The sequence below is a fragment of the Vipera berus genome (genome assembly GCF_964194415.1).
Source record: "Vipera berus genome assembly, chromosome: 5".
NCBI classification, from domain to species: domain Eukaryota; kingdom Metazoa; phylum Chordata; class Lepidosauria; order Squamata; family Viperidae; genus Vipera; species Vipera berus.
The window spans coordinates 42,579,058-42,598,024 of NC_138207.1; the positions used below are offsets into that span (position 1 = coordinate 42,579,058).

Genomic DNA, 18,967 nt, shown 5'->3' on the forward strand with positions numbered 1-18,967 from the left:
CTATCACCCTTGAGGTATTTATTTATTTATTTAAAACATTTATATATCCAGCCATCTTATATCAAACTCTGGGGGCTCCCATCAACAATTAAACAACATCAATTAAAAAAGCATAATACATATATTTATTAAAACCATAAACATTAAAAACCAAAGTTAAGCTTTCAACATCCTTGTTAAATTCTCTCATCCACCTCAGTGCCTACCCAATAAGATTTGATAGGATGAAGTAGATGGCCTTAGATTCCACAGATATTCTGGCCCCGTGCCATATACAGTATATGTTGGACTTCCTGTTTGGGGTGTCCTTCCTATCATATATATGAGCCTCTCAAAAATAACATATGTACCATCTTTCCCCGAAAATAAGAGATATCCCCAAAATAAGACCTAGTTTGTACACCTAATATAAGCCGTACTCCAAAAATAACCACTAGTTAAGACCTCCCCACTCCGTCCCACCCTCTGGTTCTACAAAGTGGGGTGAGGTGCAGGCATAAGCTAGGGCAGGGGTGGGGGAGTGGAGCTGCCCCATGTGCCCCGCACCTGCTTACCTCAAGGCCCCTTCAGCCAGGCCTCCCACTCCCTGACACCTGCCTCCCCTTGTGGCAGTGGCACCAGCAGACCTGTCCAGCAGGAGCCTGTGTGGCTGCTGTCCCACTTCTGTCTGCTGGCGGCCGCTTGTGGCAGGAGGCCACATGGCACACTGTGCCAATTCAGGTGCTCGTGGCAGAATGCCAAAAGGTGCATTGCGCTGACGGTGGCACAGGCCCTTTCCAAGCCGCTGTGACCCGGATCTGAGGCCAGGGGATGCTTCCATGCCCCCCTGGCCTGATCTGGGCTCTGGAGGCCTTTTCCAGGCCACTGTGACCCATATCTGAGGCCAGAGGGGGGGGCGCTTCCAAGCACTCGGGCTCTGGAGACGTTTTCCAGGCTGCTGCCACCCGGATCTAAGGCTGGGGAATGCTTCTGCGCCCCACCCCGCGGCCTGATCTGGGCTCTGGAGATGTTTTCCAGGTACGGGGCTACCTGGAAAATGCCTCTGGAGCCTAGATCGGGCCGTGTCAGGGTGTGGAAGCATCCCCAGCCTCAAATCCAGGTGGCAATGGCCTGGGAAAGGCCTCTGGAACCTGGATTGGGCTGCGGGAGGGGCATGAAAGCATTTCCCGGCCTCAAATCCAGGCGGCAGTGGCCTGGAAAAGGCCTCCAGAGCCCAGATTGGGCTGTGGGAGGGGCACAGAAATGTCCCCTGACCTCAGATCCAGGCAGTGCCAGCAGAACCCGTGGCAGAGAGGATCTTTTCCAGGTGAGTCCAGAACAGCAGGAAGTGAGGGGGAAGCATGCGGTATCTTAGTGGGTCAGGGAGGCCTTGGGGGCCTGTTCCATCACTAGGCCTTTCCCACCCTGAGATACCTCATGTTCGCTTAACGAGCCGCGTGCATTTTAACAAGGGAGTTATCGCATTCGAGGTATGAGATTCACTCTACGAGTTTTTGAGTTACAAGTGGAATGGGCAGGCTCCATTACATTCGTAACTTGAGGACTACCTGTATTATGTTGTGATTATATTGTGAAGCTTAAAAGTTGTGTCCCTAAAGCATACACGTAAAAGAATGTGAATGTATTGGTTCTTATGACCAGTATTGTGCCCAGAATTAAAGTAATAAACTGTTGCAATTTTAACACCTGAAGCATCATGTAACCACATCCAAAGTTACAATCTTTTTTACAGTGATCATTAATAAAATGCAAAAGTGGTTAATTTATTCTCCCAAATAGCCTACCCCCCCCCCCCAGAAACTGAAGTAAGTATCAGAATCTGGCAAAAAGCATTGCAAACAATGGTTATGTGCCTGTGGGATGGTGCAAACAGTAATTAAGATTTCCGCCCTCTGGAACATCATGCCTTCTGAGGTAAAATCCACAGCCATGCTTTTAGCCTTATGAAAGGTCCTGAAGATCTGTGCCAACTGGCCTAGTGCCCCAATTGGGGGTGCCATTTTGGCGGTGGTTAATGGTTTAAAATTAGAACCCACCTCCTCCCCGAGTAAATCTTGCTCCCTTCATCCCATCTTTGTTAATTTAAAATCAATTTTAGTGTTACTATTTATTGTTTTAAAGTTTCATATTGTTGCTTTTATTGATTGTAAGCCATCTAGAGTTGCCTCTAGACAAGATGGGCAGCATATAAGTTAGATAAAGATGTGTCATTAATGATCATGTGATTCTCTGTCTCTCTTTCTCTCTCTGGGTGTGTGTGTGTAATGAGGGCATCGTAACTCCAAAACAGATTACAAGTAGCTCTGGGAAGATTCAACATAACTTCAAATGGCTCTGCATACATCCGTATGTAATATCCTTCATGCCATTTTTGTTCAATGTAAGCATAGCTAAACAATAACTAGTGCTAAGAAAAAAAAATAAGGCATGAGATAAGAAAAAATAAAATATAATTAAATCTTGTTTATATCAGTATCTATACCTCTCCATATTTTTCAGTCTTTGTAAACCTGTACTTGCTTTCACCATGCTCATATAATGATACATACATACTGCATTACTTCTGATTTTTGAATTTCTCTCCTCTCACTTTTATAGTATATCAGCTCCATCTAACTTTCTTGGCATTTCCCTACTTCTGAATCTATTCAGTATTCTTCATATATTTACAGTGAAATTTAGCGTATCCATAAAATGGCACATTGAAAGATGAGGTGATTTTTTTTCCTCTTGACAAACAAAGCTGGTTCTTTGGCAGCCTGCTCTCCAGGTCTTGAACCGGAGTAACTTGGAATAACCCAGAAGAACCGTCAAATATCTATGTACTTCCCTGGAAATCAGTGGCTCGCAATTCTTGGCAAGCCCAGCCAGAGTTTGTTTTTCATCTTTTTCAGTCGTTGTTTCTTTAGGCACACCCTGGTTTTAATATCATGTTTTGAAGTTTACTTTTGTCTTGACTACATTTTTAACTATTAGACATCTGGCTGAATGCTGATTTATCTCATAACCCATTGAATATGTCATATTATTTTATTTTGGATTTAAATAAGTCTCTTTTGCTGCATGGAAATCGACAGCATGAGCACTTTCCCTTTGGTAGTGAAAGCAATTAAATTTCATTTACATTTACATTTCTATGGCTTTCTATTTAAGGATTTGGTATTTCATTTGTTCTTAAAATAATTTTGTTGTTTTACTCTATTTTGGAATACATTGCTGGTCTTTTTTAATTTCCTTTTAAAAGAAACAGGAACTTCCCCCTTTTTTATTTACTCTCCACTGTGGGAATTATTTGTTTCTTCTGTGCTTACTCTGTTATGGAACATTTACTCTCTTTGTCCTTGAGACAAAATTGCTTATGTTTTGTTGTGGAGGTTCGGTCATAAGAAGAATTGGAACTATATTAAAATTACAGCAGTAATAAATGAAAGACTTTGAACACTATACACTCTACATTCTTTTACAATGCCCCACAATACAAAAAACATGTTTTTCAATTTACAAACTCTAGATGAAAATCTAAACAAAAGATCTGATGAATTAACAATAGCTTTACATCAACCTAAAGATGACACTCAGATACACGTGACAGTAGTTAAATCAGACTTGTAATGCTGGTTGGACTGGAATTTAATTTGTCATTAATAGATTTGAAAGAGAATAGGAGAGTTCCTATAGGAGACTGAAAGGGGCATAAATACAGTGGAGATGATGGAGCTGATGGTTGATGGACTGGATCTTCTTAGGAAGGCTGAAAGAAATTGTGAGATAGACTTATATGCTGCCAGAAAACAATTGTTAAAGAGTTTTTTCTTTTTCTAATTTTGTATTTTAACTTTGGAAATAAAATAAAATGTTATTAACAACAACAACAACAACAACAAAGAAATTTGGTATTCACTCATTGTATCTATACCAGGGCTTTTCAACCTTTTCACCCATTGTACCACTTTTAGGATATGGCAATATCTGAGTACCACTAGTCGCCTAGCAAGGTGTCAAAAACTTGATGACCAAAAAAAAAGTGATAAAGTACATGTAGTCCTCGACTTACAACAGTTTGCTTAGTGACTGTCTGAATTTACAACGGCACTAAAAAAAGTGACATGACCATTTTTCAGTTATGACTGTTTCAGCATTCCCAGGGTCATGTGGTTTACATTCGGATGCTTGGCAACTGATTCATATTTATGATGGCTGCAGTGTCTCAAGGTCATGTGATCCCCTTTTGCAACCTTTTGACAAACAAAGTCAATGGGGAAACCAGATTCACTTAACCTTTTATATCAGGGATGTCAAACTCAATTTCATTGAGGGCCGCATCAACACTGTGATTACTGTGGGGGAGGTTCCTTCCTTCCTTTTTCCCTCCCACCCTGCCTCCCTCCTTCTCATTCCCATCTCCCTCCGTCCTGCCTGCACTGATCCTGGTGCTTTTGCTGAGCCCTGACAGCTGATAAACATTTCTGCAGGGCTGTCAGGGCTCAGCGGAAGCACCAAGATCAGCGCCGGGCTCCAGCTAATCGGTGCTTTTGGGTGGCTCAGCTGTAGCTGCACGCACTGGTCCTAGGCTCCTGTCTAGCTCACTCGCTTGTGCTTTGCCGGAAAACACGCCACTCACCTAACAGGCTGCTCACTAACTCACCCTTCACCCTAAAACACGCTGCTTGCCAAACAGGCCGCTCGCTAACTCACCCTTCGCCTGAAAACACGCCCCTCGTGAAACTGGCCGCTCACTAACTCACCCTTCGCCTGAAAACAAGCCACTCTCCAAACAGGCTGCTCGCTAACCCTTCACCCGAAAACACGTGCTTGCTAAACACGCCACTCGCTTGCTCGCCCTTTCCCTAAAAACACACCACTCGCTCACTCACCTTTCCTCCAAAAACAGGCCGCTCGCTCTGCGTCTGTTCTGAACCAGCCTGCTACCGGCCTTGCAATAAGGCAAACCCCTGTTCAAACAGTAGAGACTGGAGAGCGTCTAAGGCTGGAAAGCGTCTGCCAAGATTTATTACTCAAATAACAGAACAAGAAACAAAAACACTGGAACTTGAATCCTCAAACGGAAGGGTTGCTTTCAGCAACCAGCCCTTCCCCAAACACTCCTTTTATTTAGAGATCAGGGCGTGGCCTCCCTGTGCCTCCTCCCGAGGAGTCCCACAGCCTTTCTCTGTTTGGTCCTGCTCGACTGCCTCCTGCGTCGGGCGTCCTTGAACAGGGCCAGCTGTGGGTCATCATCCTCCGCACTATCGGGCTCACGCAGCTGAGAAGAGGGCCCCGGCTGGGGGCTCTGCGAAGCCTCCAAACCATCATCAGCCGGTTCGTCTTCCACACACTCCTCCTCCCCCTCATCTGAGTCATCCGAGACATCTGAGACGGCTGCCGGACCCACAGGCTGGCCCTGAGTCACAACAGCGTCTTCTCATTGCTTTGGTAAGAAAAGCCTCTTCTCTTCTCGCTCTGCCCATTTTATACCTTCTCTTCTCTCCACCCTCCCTCTCCTTTTCTCTTCCAGGTGTGCCAGAAGCTCCAATTACCATGTCACCATGTGCAACGATCCTGGGGATTCCACGAAGCTCTGCAGCTCCAGCTGATCTCCTCCAGGTCTGTGCGGTGACGCTTTACCTGGTTCCCTCCCCTGTTACACTTGGCTAGGGCTCACGTACCACCACCCAGGTGCTAAAGTACCACTGGTGGTACGCATACCACCGGTTGAAAAGCCTGTTGTGATTCAGGGTCAGCCTGTGGGTTCGGCAGTTGGGTCGGATGACTCAGATGAGGGGGAGGAGGGGGGTGTTGAAGAAGAACTTGCTGATGATGGCTTGGAGGATCCGCAGAGCCCCCAGCCAGGCCCCTCTTACTTGGTGGAGACCCAGCTGTGTGAGCCTGACAGTGTGGATGAAGATGACCCACAGCTGGCCCTGTTCAAGGACGCCCGACGCAGGAGGCAGTCAAGTAGGAGCAAGCAGAGAAAGGCTGTGGGACTTCTCGGAAGGAGGCAAAGAGAGGCCACGCCCTGAACTCTTATAAAGGGAGTGTTTGGGGGAGGGCTGGTTTGCTGAAAGCAACCGCTCCGATAGAGGATCAAAGCTCCGGTATCTTGTTTCATGTTTTGTTTGTTTGTGTAATAAATTTGGCAGACGTATTCCAGCCTCTGCCGTTTGTACAGGGGTTGCCTTTCTGCAAGGCCGGTAGCAGGCTGGTACAGAACAAAGCCCTGCTCTATACCACCTCACTGTACTTCTTTTGTATAGGTATTTTTCACTTAACAATAGTAATTGGGAGTGGAATTTCTATCACTAAGCAATACGGTCATAAAACACGATGTGACTGCATTGTTTAGTGACAGCATTCCCAGTAGTCCTTTTTGCTATTGTTAAGTGAGGCTCACAGATTGTTACATGAGGATGTCATTCAATAAGCAAAAGTCAATGGGGAAGCCTGTAGGAAGTCACAAGTCCTGGGCATTTGCAAGCATTCCAGTGAGTGGATAAGTAGCTTCTGCTGCACAACATGAGCATGGCCAGGGAGAGGTTCACTGCTGTTTAGCTGCCATGGCCCCGCACAAACATAGCCAGGGTCTGGCTGCTGCCGGGTTCAGGAGAGTACACCAGAAGCTGCTACAGCACTCTACAAGAACTGCTAGGAAATTGTGGGTGCTGTGACATCTTGTACTCCAAAGACAATGTTCTTGGGAGAAAAAATGGCTGAAGCAGGAACAACTTGTGAACTTCCCTGCCAGCTTTCCTATTGATTTTGTTTAGGGGAAACTAGCCAGGAAGATTGCAAATTGTGATTGCCTGACCATGGGATACAACTTACATAAGTGCAAGTTGATTGCCAAGCACCATGATCATGTGACCATGGAGATGCTAAGATAGCCAGAACTGATTATAAATATCACTAGTTCAGCACCACCATAATTCCAAATGCTTGCTGAATGAACAGTCATTAACCAAAACCTATCTGTACTAATCACTCAGTTCTTTCAAATCTATATTAATTCATTATGTTTTTTTCTTGACTTTATCTTTGTTATACCAGATCCATTTCTTAAATTACAAATTCTCAGTGTGTTAAACTTAATTATACATTACTTCTTATATATTTAACTCTCACTTTTATATAACAATTTGGGCAGAAGCAAACTAGTTATATACAGCTATTTTTTATTCTTTAAACAAATACTCAATCACAACAGACCATGAATTGCTCACCAGATTTCTATAATTATTTATATGATATAATTTGCAATAATTTATAACAAGGCAATTTGTAAATTTATTTTCCCACATGAAACAACTTCAACTCCATATTTATGTAAGATATTTCATAATTCGAACCTATTCACATTTTCACACACACATTTGTAAATTTCTTAATGATCTGCTGAAAAACAGAATTTTGGCCTGTAGATTTCTTGTCCAGATTAAAGCCACAATACATTTTCCAAATTTACCCATCACCTATTGTATCTTTCAGTTAGAATGCTATCAGCCTCCAAAACATATTTAACAAACAATCCCAAACACATTTAGCAGCAATTCTCGTTAGTATTTCGTTTATACAACAGAACAGTAACAGTAATAGCTTTCCAGTCATGAACAAATGCAATACATTAAATAATTCATTATCACTATTCCATATAATAAAATAACTACTATTTTTACAACTGTACACTGACACTAGATACTCAGGCAGCTTTTTTTCAACACTGTCTTTGCACTTATGAGTTTCTTTCAATCAATTTTACCTGAAAATTAACTTATAACGTTTATTTCAAATTGCATTCTTTACTATTATTATAATTCTGATGAAAGTGTCTAAAGTACTTCTTCCAGTACTCACTTTACTCTGCTAAATCACTTTTAGATCTTTTCATCCATTTCCCATTTTTATCAAATTAATTCTGTATTTCCTTTAGCTCTTTTAATTGCAGCCATTTCTTACTCTACTCTTCTCCCTCTAGTCTATATCATTATTTCATCCCCACATTTGAAGCAATCACTTTATGTTTTTTCTCCGTCCATCACAACCTCTTTCAATTCATCTTTCCACCAGCTATCTTTTTAATGCTTCATATTAGCACAACTTCACAAACTTCCGTGGTATTCTGTAACCTAATTCTTTACATGTTTACTGCTAAGCTTGTAAGCCGCCCTGAGTCTTCGGAGAAGGGCGGGATATAAATGGAATTAAAATAAATAAATAAATAAATAAATAAATGTTTTCCCACACTGTTCCAAGAGATTGCCACATCCTTTTTCCTCATGTCTATCTCTTTATTCATCTGGCTAAAAATTTAATCTATTTTCTATTAATTTAAATGTAACATATACCTTTTCTTCTTGCTATTATTTTTTCACTTGTTTTATTTTGTACTTCTCCCATGTCCATTTTTTATGAGATTCACTCTTGACATTACCTGTCCTACATTCCGAATCTATTTTACGTGTATTTTTTTACTAATCCTTTTCAACCTATCATAAACAATCAATTGAATTGTTTTTATATTACATTGCCATGTACACACACAGATTTACATTTACAATATGTAAACAGGAAGAAACAGATATTTTTCTAAGCAGATACTCATCGCACCATCAACATTCTCACTCACCCTGGGAGGGCTCGGCCTCCCGAATTGGGAAAAATATTATCAGGCGGCAATATTGGTATGGATAAAGGATTGGATACACCTAAGGAATAGAAGACTACTAGCATTAGAAGGCCATGACATGCAGATAGGGTGGCATGCCATAATGTGGGACAGGAAATACAAGGCTCATCAGTACTTCCAGAATCATTATATCAGACAGGCACTATTAGATGTGTGGATTAAAATTAAAAAATTCAACTATATAGAAATCCCCAATTGGCTATTGATATTAGAGATATTCATGCACCCCAAATTCATAAACTTAGGAAGAGTAATCACATATAAAGATATCTTAGACGAGAATGGAGATTTGAAAACAAGGAAAAGACTATTAGAAGACGGTATAGAGCTGGAATGGTGGGCATACTTACAAATACAGTCACAATATAGAAAAGACAAAAAAGAACCAGGGATAAAATTAGAGCATACACAATTAGATGAAATCCTTTTAGGAACAGAAGACCAAATGATAAAAAAGATATATCAATATTTATTAGAACAACATATGTTAGAAGAACAGGTAAAAGATGCAATGCTAATCTGGAACAAAAATTTTGGTTACAGTATAGACCTAGACAATTGGCTATCACTATGGGATAGAAACAGGAGGTTAACGCTAGCCACCTCCTATAAAGAAAATTTATACAAGATGTTTTATAGATGGCACATTCCCCCCACAAGGCTAGCAAAAATAGATAAAAAAAACCTTGCCGATACGCTGGAAATGCAGAAAGCTTCCAGGGACCTACTATCACATGTGGTGGGAATGTTTAAAAGCGCAAAATTTTTGGCACCTGATAAAGAATTGGCTAGAAGAAATATTATTACAAAAAATTGATTTAAAACCAGAAACCTTCCTATTAGGGATTATTAATGATAAACTCAGCAAAGCATCTTTTTACCTACTATTGCATATTTTAACGGCAGCAAGATTGGCCTACGCCCAAAAATGGAAAAGAAAGGAAACCCCAACTGAAGAAGAAATAATAAATAAAATTCTATCCTGCGCCGAAATGGACAGGTTAACATTAGAAATTAAAAATAAAACTGAAAAAGAGTATTATGAAATTTGGAAAAATTTGTATAAATGGTTAGAGTTAAGAATGAACGCTGAGATGATTATTGATTAGCTGATAACGCAGAGACTTTTTACTAGCACCTATATCAGGACAGAATTGAAAGACATTTATTTACAACGCAGATGACTGAAAGATGGCTTACCAAAAAACTTACAGATGTTACATGTACATTTTGTCATATTCTGTCCTGTCATAGGATGTATTTTTCTTTTTTCTTTTTATTACATAAGGTAATACTAATAGCAGTGTTGTAGCCAGGGAAGTTGTAACATGTCCACTTTTGTTTTTAAATGTACATTCAATAAAATTTTGATCTTTTCTTCAGTCTCTCATCTCATTTTCATCCATCAGTTCCTATTGACTGACAGAATAACTTTTTTCTACATGTCACATATGTTCAGAATGTTGCATAATTTTCCCCATAACTCATTAATGATTCTTTCACTATCATGCTTCACTGAAGCATAACATGCAATTGTCACTAACCTATGAATTTCTACTACTTCTACCTACATGTTTGTTTTCCTGCCTGCATTCAGCATTTATTCCAATCTATTTAGCTCCTTTTCCTTTCTCTTAATTTCACAAACATGGAACATTTATATTTTCATGTCAATGTATTTGTTAATTTTCATTTTTCACCATTTGCATCATTTATTGCAATCTCCTGTATTCATCAGCCTCTTTTAGCAGATCAAACAGGGACTTGCCTTCCAGGTCCATGTCTACAAGATTATACGATTGCCATGTGATGGGGATTTGGAAGGGGGAACTCCCTTCCCATAGAGATTCGGTCAACCCCATGTTTTCTGGGCTTTAGAAAAGCTGTCAAACCCATCTGTTCTGTCTAGCACAGGAGGAGGGAAGGCTCAGACTGAAAATTGGATTCACAAGCACAGATATCTGTTTTCCGTCCTGATTTATCTTTTTTATGTACAGTGGATATAAAAAGTCTACGCAACCCTGTTGAAACCAGACCAAGATAAATCACTTCAGAATTCCTCCCATCTTTATCATATAAGTTGTACAATTCTTTGAAAATAAACTGAAATCTTTTAGGGGGAAAATAGCAATAAAAATGTACAATGGTATAGTTGCATAAGTATACACACCATTAAATTAATACTTTGTTGAAGCACCTTTTGATTGTATGATAGCATTCAGTCTTTTGGGGTAAAAGCCTCGCAGCATGGCACATCTTGCCATGGGAATCTTTGCCCACTCTTTCAATAGCTGAACTTTATATGGGCTTGATCAGAGTCACTTTAATTGATGGCAGGTGTATACTGACTACTATTTAACATCAGTTTGAATGTGATTAATTCTGAACAGTCACAACCTCACTTATAAGAAGGTATATACACTTATGCAACCCCATTATTGTACATTTTATTGTTATTGACTTGTGCAGCTTATGTGTTATATTAAAGGTAGAAATAATTCTGAAGTGATTTATTTTGGTCTCATTGTTTTACATATCAAAAGCTTTTCATTTTAATAGCGGTGTGTAAACTTTTCATATCCATATATTCAAGTTCATTTTTAATAATTATTGTATTTTCTATTATGTTTGACTTTATTGTACACTAACCAGAATCAGTTTGGAATCAGGCAGTGCCTAGTTGAATAATTTGTTTTTCATTGCCCCCCCCCCCCTTTATGGATGCTTTCATCCTATGATGGGATTGTTAGCCACCTAAACCTTATGGAATTAGCAGCATAAAAATGAATAAATAAATACAATTAACATTTCAAGTCATAAGTTTCCATATGCCATGACTATCATCAAACAGCTCACAAACATTGACTAATGCTCCCGTTCCTCGTTTACATAATACTTTTTTGTAAAATGTTGAATGAACTGACTAGATGATTAGCTTTAATTGTACCTGTGCATATGAAGACTCCATAAAAAATAAGGAAAAAATTCTAATCACTTTGGTATATTTTCATCAGTATGCCGTATGTGCAACCAAAGCCCAGCTTTATCAACACATGTTCACATTATATTATGCAAGAAAAGATGCATTAAATACTATCTTGCAAACCAGCATAAAGTTGCCTATATTACAGTAGTCCATTAACTAGGAGGCATGTGCACTATGTACTGTCCTGAAACACTTGGGATATTTTTTATTTAAAATCTGTGAATGACTGTAAATTAGCATAGTAATTACATACAATAGCAATCATGTAACAGTATGAAAACTTTTGAAGTGGTCAAAAGGACACTTAATCATTGTTCAATTGCTTAAATGAAATATGAAATTGTATTTAACTGTGTCTGTTGACCAAAATACTACTTCTCCCTTTTAGAACCAGCCTTGTAGCGATTCCTACATATTTTGTGTATATCAACTCTTCTTTAAATTTATTTATTTATAGGACCTATAGACCACTCCAATTCATTGATTCCAGGTAGCATGCAATTCCCCAAATATGTAATTCTACTATCACCAACGAACAGAGTGCCTTATAGAGTTCTATGTATATTCAAGGCCTTACATACAGAACTCCTACTCAAATTTCAATCTGGAAATCCAGGGTTGAAGCATGCTGGAGGATATAAAATTTAGAACCCACCTCCTCCCCGAGTAAATCTTGCTCCCTTCATCCCATCTTTGTTAATTTAAAATCAATTTTAGTGTTACTATTTATTGTTTTAAAGTTTCATATTGTTGCTTTTATTGATTGTAAACCATCTAGAGTTGCCTCTAGACAAGATGGGCAGCATGTAAGTTAAATAAAGATGTGTCATTAATGATCATGTGATTCTCTGTCTCTGTCTCTCTGGGTGTGTGTGTGTAATGAGGGCATCGTAACTCCAAAACAGATTACAAGTAGCTCTGGGACGCAGTGGCTCAGTGGGTTAGGACGCTGAGCTTGTCGATCAGAAGGTCGGCAGTTTGGCGGGTCGAATCCCAAGTGCTGCATAACAGAGTGAGCGCCTGTTACTTGTCCCAGCTTCTGCCAACCTAGCAGTTCGAAAGCACGTAAAAATGCAAGTAGAAAAATAGGGACCACTACGGTGGGAAGGTAACAGTGTTCCATGTGCCTTTGGCGTCTAGTCATGCTGGCCACATGACCACGGAGATGTCCTCGGACAAACGCTGGTTCTTCGGCTTTGAAACGGAGATGAACATTGGCCCCTAGATTTGGAAACAACTAGCACGCATGTGTGGGGGAACCTTTACCTTAGAACAGGGGTAGGCAACCTTGGCTCTGGGAGTTGAAGTCCATGAGTCATAAAAGAGCTAAGGTTGCCTACCCCTGATCTAGAATAATGAAAGAAAGATGGAAAAGGGATCAATTGTTTGTATCTGGTTAAACATGATAAATTGAAGAAGATGGGTAAATGATGCACAACATGGGGAGCAAATCAGTGCATTAACATGCTACTTCAACAGAAATACTGTCTCTGAAAAGTAGAGAGAAGGTACATATGAGTAATTTTTGAAATAGCATTTATTAAATAGTGCATTTTAAATTATATGGGAAGTCTAAAGATGCTTTATGAAAAAAATGAAGAGCCTGAGAGGGATTTGAGGTATGATATGTAAAAATAAAAAAAGCAACAGCATTTACAAATTCAATAGAATTTAGAAAACAAGAAATGCTGATTGTGTTTGGATTAGAGATATGTCCTAAATGTTCTGAGATATCCATCTGAGAGGAGGCACCAGAATTAAGTTCAGAATTGTCTTCTTTAGAATATATACAAAATTCAGATTAATACTAACTCAGAATATTATTTACAAAAAAGATTTGATAGTATATAAAAATAAATATACCAACAAACTGAAGTAAGCTGCTGGTGGCTATTTTATGCAGTTTTCTTGGCAATGTTTTATATGCAGTTTGCCACTTTCTTCTCTTGAGATATTTATACTTATTTAGCTATTTGAGGCTCCATTTTAGTAAAATTTCCCATTAAAAAAAGTCAAAGCATTTACAATTATTTTTAATCTAGCCAAAAGTTTTGGAATTCGAGGTTGCCTCACATCCATATACTAGCCAGCATTAACCTTGACCTTAGCATCTGCGATTATTCAAGGTCAGCCAGGTACTGCTGCTATAGCTTAGTTTATTTACACATACTCTTAGGTTATTCAGTAAAATCACTTGGTTGTCTAGTATTTGATGGTGCAGAAATATTATCACTAATTTTATTTCTCTTCCTAGTCAAATATTAATTGATCAATTAAGATTAAAAAGTAAAAAATATGCATATGAAATACATGCAATAGTTTGCTTCACCAAAACAAAGAATCAAAATTAGTCATAAAATTTGATGTTTTAAAAATAAAATTAGCAAATTAGCTGCCAAGTCAGAGAAAAAACATTCCAAATTTTAGTGTTGCCTATTTATCTAACATGCCTCATTCACTCTGCACCATAGCTTTGTTCAGCTGAATTCTTGTCTACCCTTTCCATCCCCTGATATAATGATACAGCAGATTAGCCATATATTTATTGCACACCTCTATAATAAAATATTTTTTTATCTTTGTCTTAGGAAGAAAAGTAACAGCAATATTCCTTTCTTGACATTCATCTTACAAAGCTTCTTGGTCATTTTGTCACATGGAGCATTCAGTCCTTACTGACTGTTGCCCTGGAATTGCAAAGCTCATTTTGGCCTCATCCACAGCAATTCTGATCTCATCCAGTGATCAAAGGAAGAAGCATAAATGGCTATTCAACTAACAGTTCCAGGAAGAGAAGAGCCCTGCTTAAAATGTATATAAATGCTAGCATACTTCTCATCACTTCTTCCTAGTCTTGAAGAAATGACCTTCTGTCCTTTCCTTGTCCCTTATATATTTTCTCTTTTTAGACTACAAGTCTAAGGGGGGAGGGAATCCTATATTTTGCAATTATTGTGAGCCATTTGAGGAAATTCAGTACTAGCACATGCAAGCGCATGCACACACACACAAATCCTAGAATAGAGATTTGTAATGAAAATATGAAGGAACTGCAAGAAAGGCATAGAGTACTTGACTCGAGCACTGTATGCTTACATACTTCATATTCTGCACATATAGTCTACATTGAAAGAATAAGAACATTCTGACCAGCAATGTACATTATTTTATTTATATTTATTTATATTTTCTTTCTGTAGACTAAAACTGATATAAACAACTACTGAAATAATCAAATAATTCAAAATAATAGCAATTTCATCAATGTTCACAGGATTATGGGCTTTTTGAAGCAATAATGACATTTTTTTCTTATGGTAACAGGAAATATTTTCTTATTAAGCCTCCAGAGCAACTGTTAGTTATAGAATGTAGCATCTTAAAATTCTCTCACAAAGAACACAATATATCATCTCAAATTATAACCGAACACTGGCACAATACTGACAGTAGGAGATGACCGGGTCATCTGAAGGAAATTTTTCTCTGCCAAGAATCACAGATCCAAAAAATTCTTACCCTAGCTTTGAGAAAATTTCATTGTCAGAATACAGAAGAACAATGAGTTTTGCTATCCTATCCTTTAATCTAGGGTTAAAGAAGCAACTGAAAGTGACATCCTTGAGTTTGAGATATTCAGAATATTACTTATGAAAAATAAAAAGTAAAAGGAGAAAAGAAATAGAGAAGTATCTGGCTTGTATACTAAATTTCATAAGAGCATATTTTAATGAAAGGTAGGTCAGAGCTAATGCCTTGAAATCTGAAAGCGGTAATTATATAGGAAAGATGGAAAATCCTGGAAAAAACAACTAAAGGTTCGATTGCAAACAATTCCTAATAGAACAAAAAATGGAAGACATATAAATGTAAACTGTTGAAAAAAGAAAAGAGACAGACAGCCATTTACACAAACAAAAAAATGGGTGGTGGTAATCAGAAACAGAAAACTGTAGGGTGTGCTAAAATTCAGAACAAACTGAATCTGGTAATAATGCTCAACAGAACAAAAAGGTTTTTTGCGGGTGTATTAGTAACAAAAGAAAAGGCAAAAAGACTTTCTTTTGTGAGGAAGAAAATGTGAATTATAATGGGGAGAAGGATGAACATCTTAACTTGTATTTTATGTCTGTCTCTTCTCAGAAAGAAAACAAAACCCTAGCTAGCCATCATTGTGCCACTAGAGGAAGGAGGGAGCTGTAGCTCAGGATAAACAATGAGAGGGTGAAAGAACAGAGTTTAATTTCAGTTGAGTTCAAGTCTTGGGGTCAGATGAATGACATCCAGCACACTGAAGGAAATAATGAAAATTAATGCAGAACCGTAATCTTTCAGAATTTCTGGAGAAGTGGTAAGATTCCTGAAAACTGCGAGGATTCAAGAAACTACAGATTTGTTACCTTGACATCTATATAGGGCAAATAATCATCCTCAAGATGATTTAGCACTTGGATAACAATGTAGTAACTGACAAGAACCAGCATACATCATTTGAGACTAATCTTATCTCCTTTTGTTACAAGAGTGAAAAGCTTAATAGACTGGGGTAATGCTGTGAACATACTGTATCTTGCCTTCAAGCAAACCATCTGATAAAGTTTCATAATATCCTCACTCATAAAATGATAAAATACTATCTGGATGATATAACTGCCAAATAGACTTAACATTAGCTGAATTATCACCTCAAAATGTATAAATGGCTTCATATCAGCTTGGAGGAAAAAAACTGAGTGGAATACCACAGGACTCTGTCCTGAGCAATGTATTGTTCAACATTTTAATGAATTACCTGCATGAAGGGGTTGAGGAGATGATTATCAATTTTTCAGATAATAGAAATATAAACCCCAGTGGCTAATGTTCAGAGACTTAAAAGATTAGAAAGATTATAAATATGATTTAACAATGGGCTAAAATGAATGGGGTGAAATTTAATGAGTAGTCTTATATCATAGGAGGAAAAAATGAGAGAAAAAAGGCATGTTTGTGATCATAGATAGTTTGGCTTTGCAAAAGTAAAAATGAAAAATATAATGTTCTTTCAGTAATAAGTTCCTGCCATCGACTCTTGACAAATAGAGATCTTCCAATTTTAGCAGCAAATCAACTCCTTTTTCACCTTTACTTATTTTATAATGTTGATAGAAAACAGCAGTTTGATTTTCCTTGTAGTATGAACTTCACTGAGCCATGGCCCACAACTGAAATTTAGACTACCAGAAATTTGAAATATACTGTATATACAGTGCAATAAAATTATGCTTGCCTAGAACAAAAGACACAGAAGAGATCTTCAAAGAAAATAATGCCAAGGCTGGATTGGAATATGCATTATATGTTCTAACAGCAAGGTAACTGACAATCACATTAAACAGAATACCAATACAGATTAGATTCATCAGCTTTTTTCGCCCAACTAGTTCTTAGCACTTGCTTTTTTCCCCTTAGCCATTACTTTACTAATCTCATTACAGTTTTTTAAATTAAATTTTATGGAAATCTGTACATCAGAAAATGAAAAATACAAGATGGGAAAATATGTATCTTCTAGCACTGAATTTCATTAAAATTCAACTAATTGAATATGAATCTAATTATGAAAATGTCAACCTGTCAGAATTCAAAATTAGTATAATGTAACTAACCATTGAGGGGCGCAGTGGCTCAGTGGGTTAGGACGCTGAGCTTGTCGATCAGAAGGTCGGCAGTTTGGCAGGTCAAATCCCGAGTGCTGCGTAACAGAGTGAGCGCCTGTTACTCGTCCCAGCTTCTGCCAACCTAGCAGTTCGAAAGCACGTAAAAATGCAAGTAGAAAAATAGGGACCACTACTGTGGGAAGGTAACAGCGTTCCATGCACCTCTGGCATCTAGTCATGCCGGCCACATGACCACGGAGACGTCCTTGGATAAGCGCTGGCTCTTTGGCTTTGAAATGGATGAGCAGCGGCCCCTAGAGTTGGAAACGACTAGCACGCATGTGCAGGGGAACCTTTACCTTTACCCTTTAACTAACCATTATCCAACTAATGTATTGTATATTTAAACTTGTGAGTTCTAGTCCTCCCTTAGACATGAGATTAGCTGGATGATTCTGAGATGATCACTCTTTCTCAGCTCAGGAAAGAGGGCAATGGCAAACAATTTCTGAAAATGCTGTGAACAAAAATGGGGGGACTTGCCCAGGTAGTCACCAAGAATCCACACTGAGTCAAAAAGACAAAAACAAACAACCTCCCAACAAAAAACCTAGGCCCTGGAGATTTATTTCTTCTCTTGTCACCTTTTTATTTATTTGTAAAATTTATCAGCTGCCCAACTTATCACACGGCAACTCTGAGCAGCTGAAAATATTATATGGCTCAGTTCATCTAATTCCCTTCCTGGAACAGTATCTACTTGAAATATATAGTGGAGAATAGGAAGATGTGGCGTCCAGTGTCCTATTTGACTTTTACTTTGACTGTTTTACTTGATTGTTTGTTTTACTTTGTAAAACTCCTAGACACGTTTTGGGAAATGTCGTTGAAAGGGATCAAGACGTAGAAGGAATGGCAGAACCCAGGGACAGAGTTAAAAGAGGGATCAGCATATAATCCCTACGTGGCTACACATGGACTGAGTTCATCTCTCCCCCCTCCCCGAATTCCATTGACCCTTACCTAACTCCAAGCAAGTGCTGACACTTAGTTGAGAAGATTTTTGAGCATAGGCTTTTAACAATAAATCAATTTAATTAGATCTTCATGTGTGAACCTTGTATTTCATGCATGATGGAAACTGTAAATGCCACATAATGATCTTTATGGTGTAAGCAGATACTATTTGGTCTAATTATGTCTGGCTGTATTTCTTTAAATTGTCCCTGTTGGGGTTAATCTGTTCCTTTATATTGTTGTATAGTTTTATATAGAAATATACTTTTAACTAATAAAATATTTACTTATCAACTGATATAGAGATGCTTCATAAGTAAGTTTGCCCTGCAGTTCTTTCAATCCTCGAACAGATGGCTGGTTCTGTAGTCTGAATCCACTAGAGATTATATATGTGCAATGACTGTATGATTAGAGAACTGCTATATGGATTATGAGGCAAAAATGCTAATACTGCTTCTCTTTTTTGTTACTTCTGCTGCTATTAGTTTCATCAACATTCTACATTTAGGATTCAACCCCTACCTCCTATTTTCCATCTTAGCAATTTTTCTGGTACTCCATTTGGGGAGGATAGTTTTTATTTGTTTGTTTTTTGCTTATTAAGTTTTTATTTATTCCTCAATTACAAAATACTTATTTTTA

General features: G+C 38.4%; 1 protein-coding gene across 2 annotated transcripts in view; it reads right to left on the reverse strand.

Moving 5' to 3' along the window:
- Positions 1 to 18,967, reverse strand: part of STAG1 (STAG1 cohesin complex component) — a 190,416-nt gene that overhangs the window by 123,881 nt on the left and 47,568 nt on the right. The window lies entirely within an intron of this gene.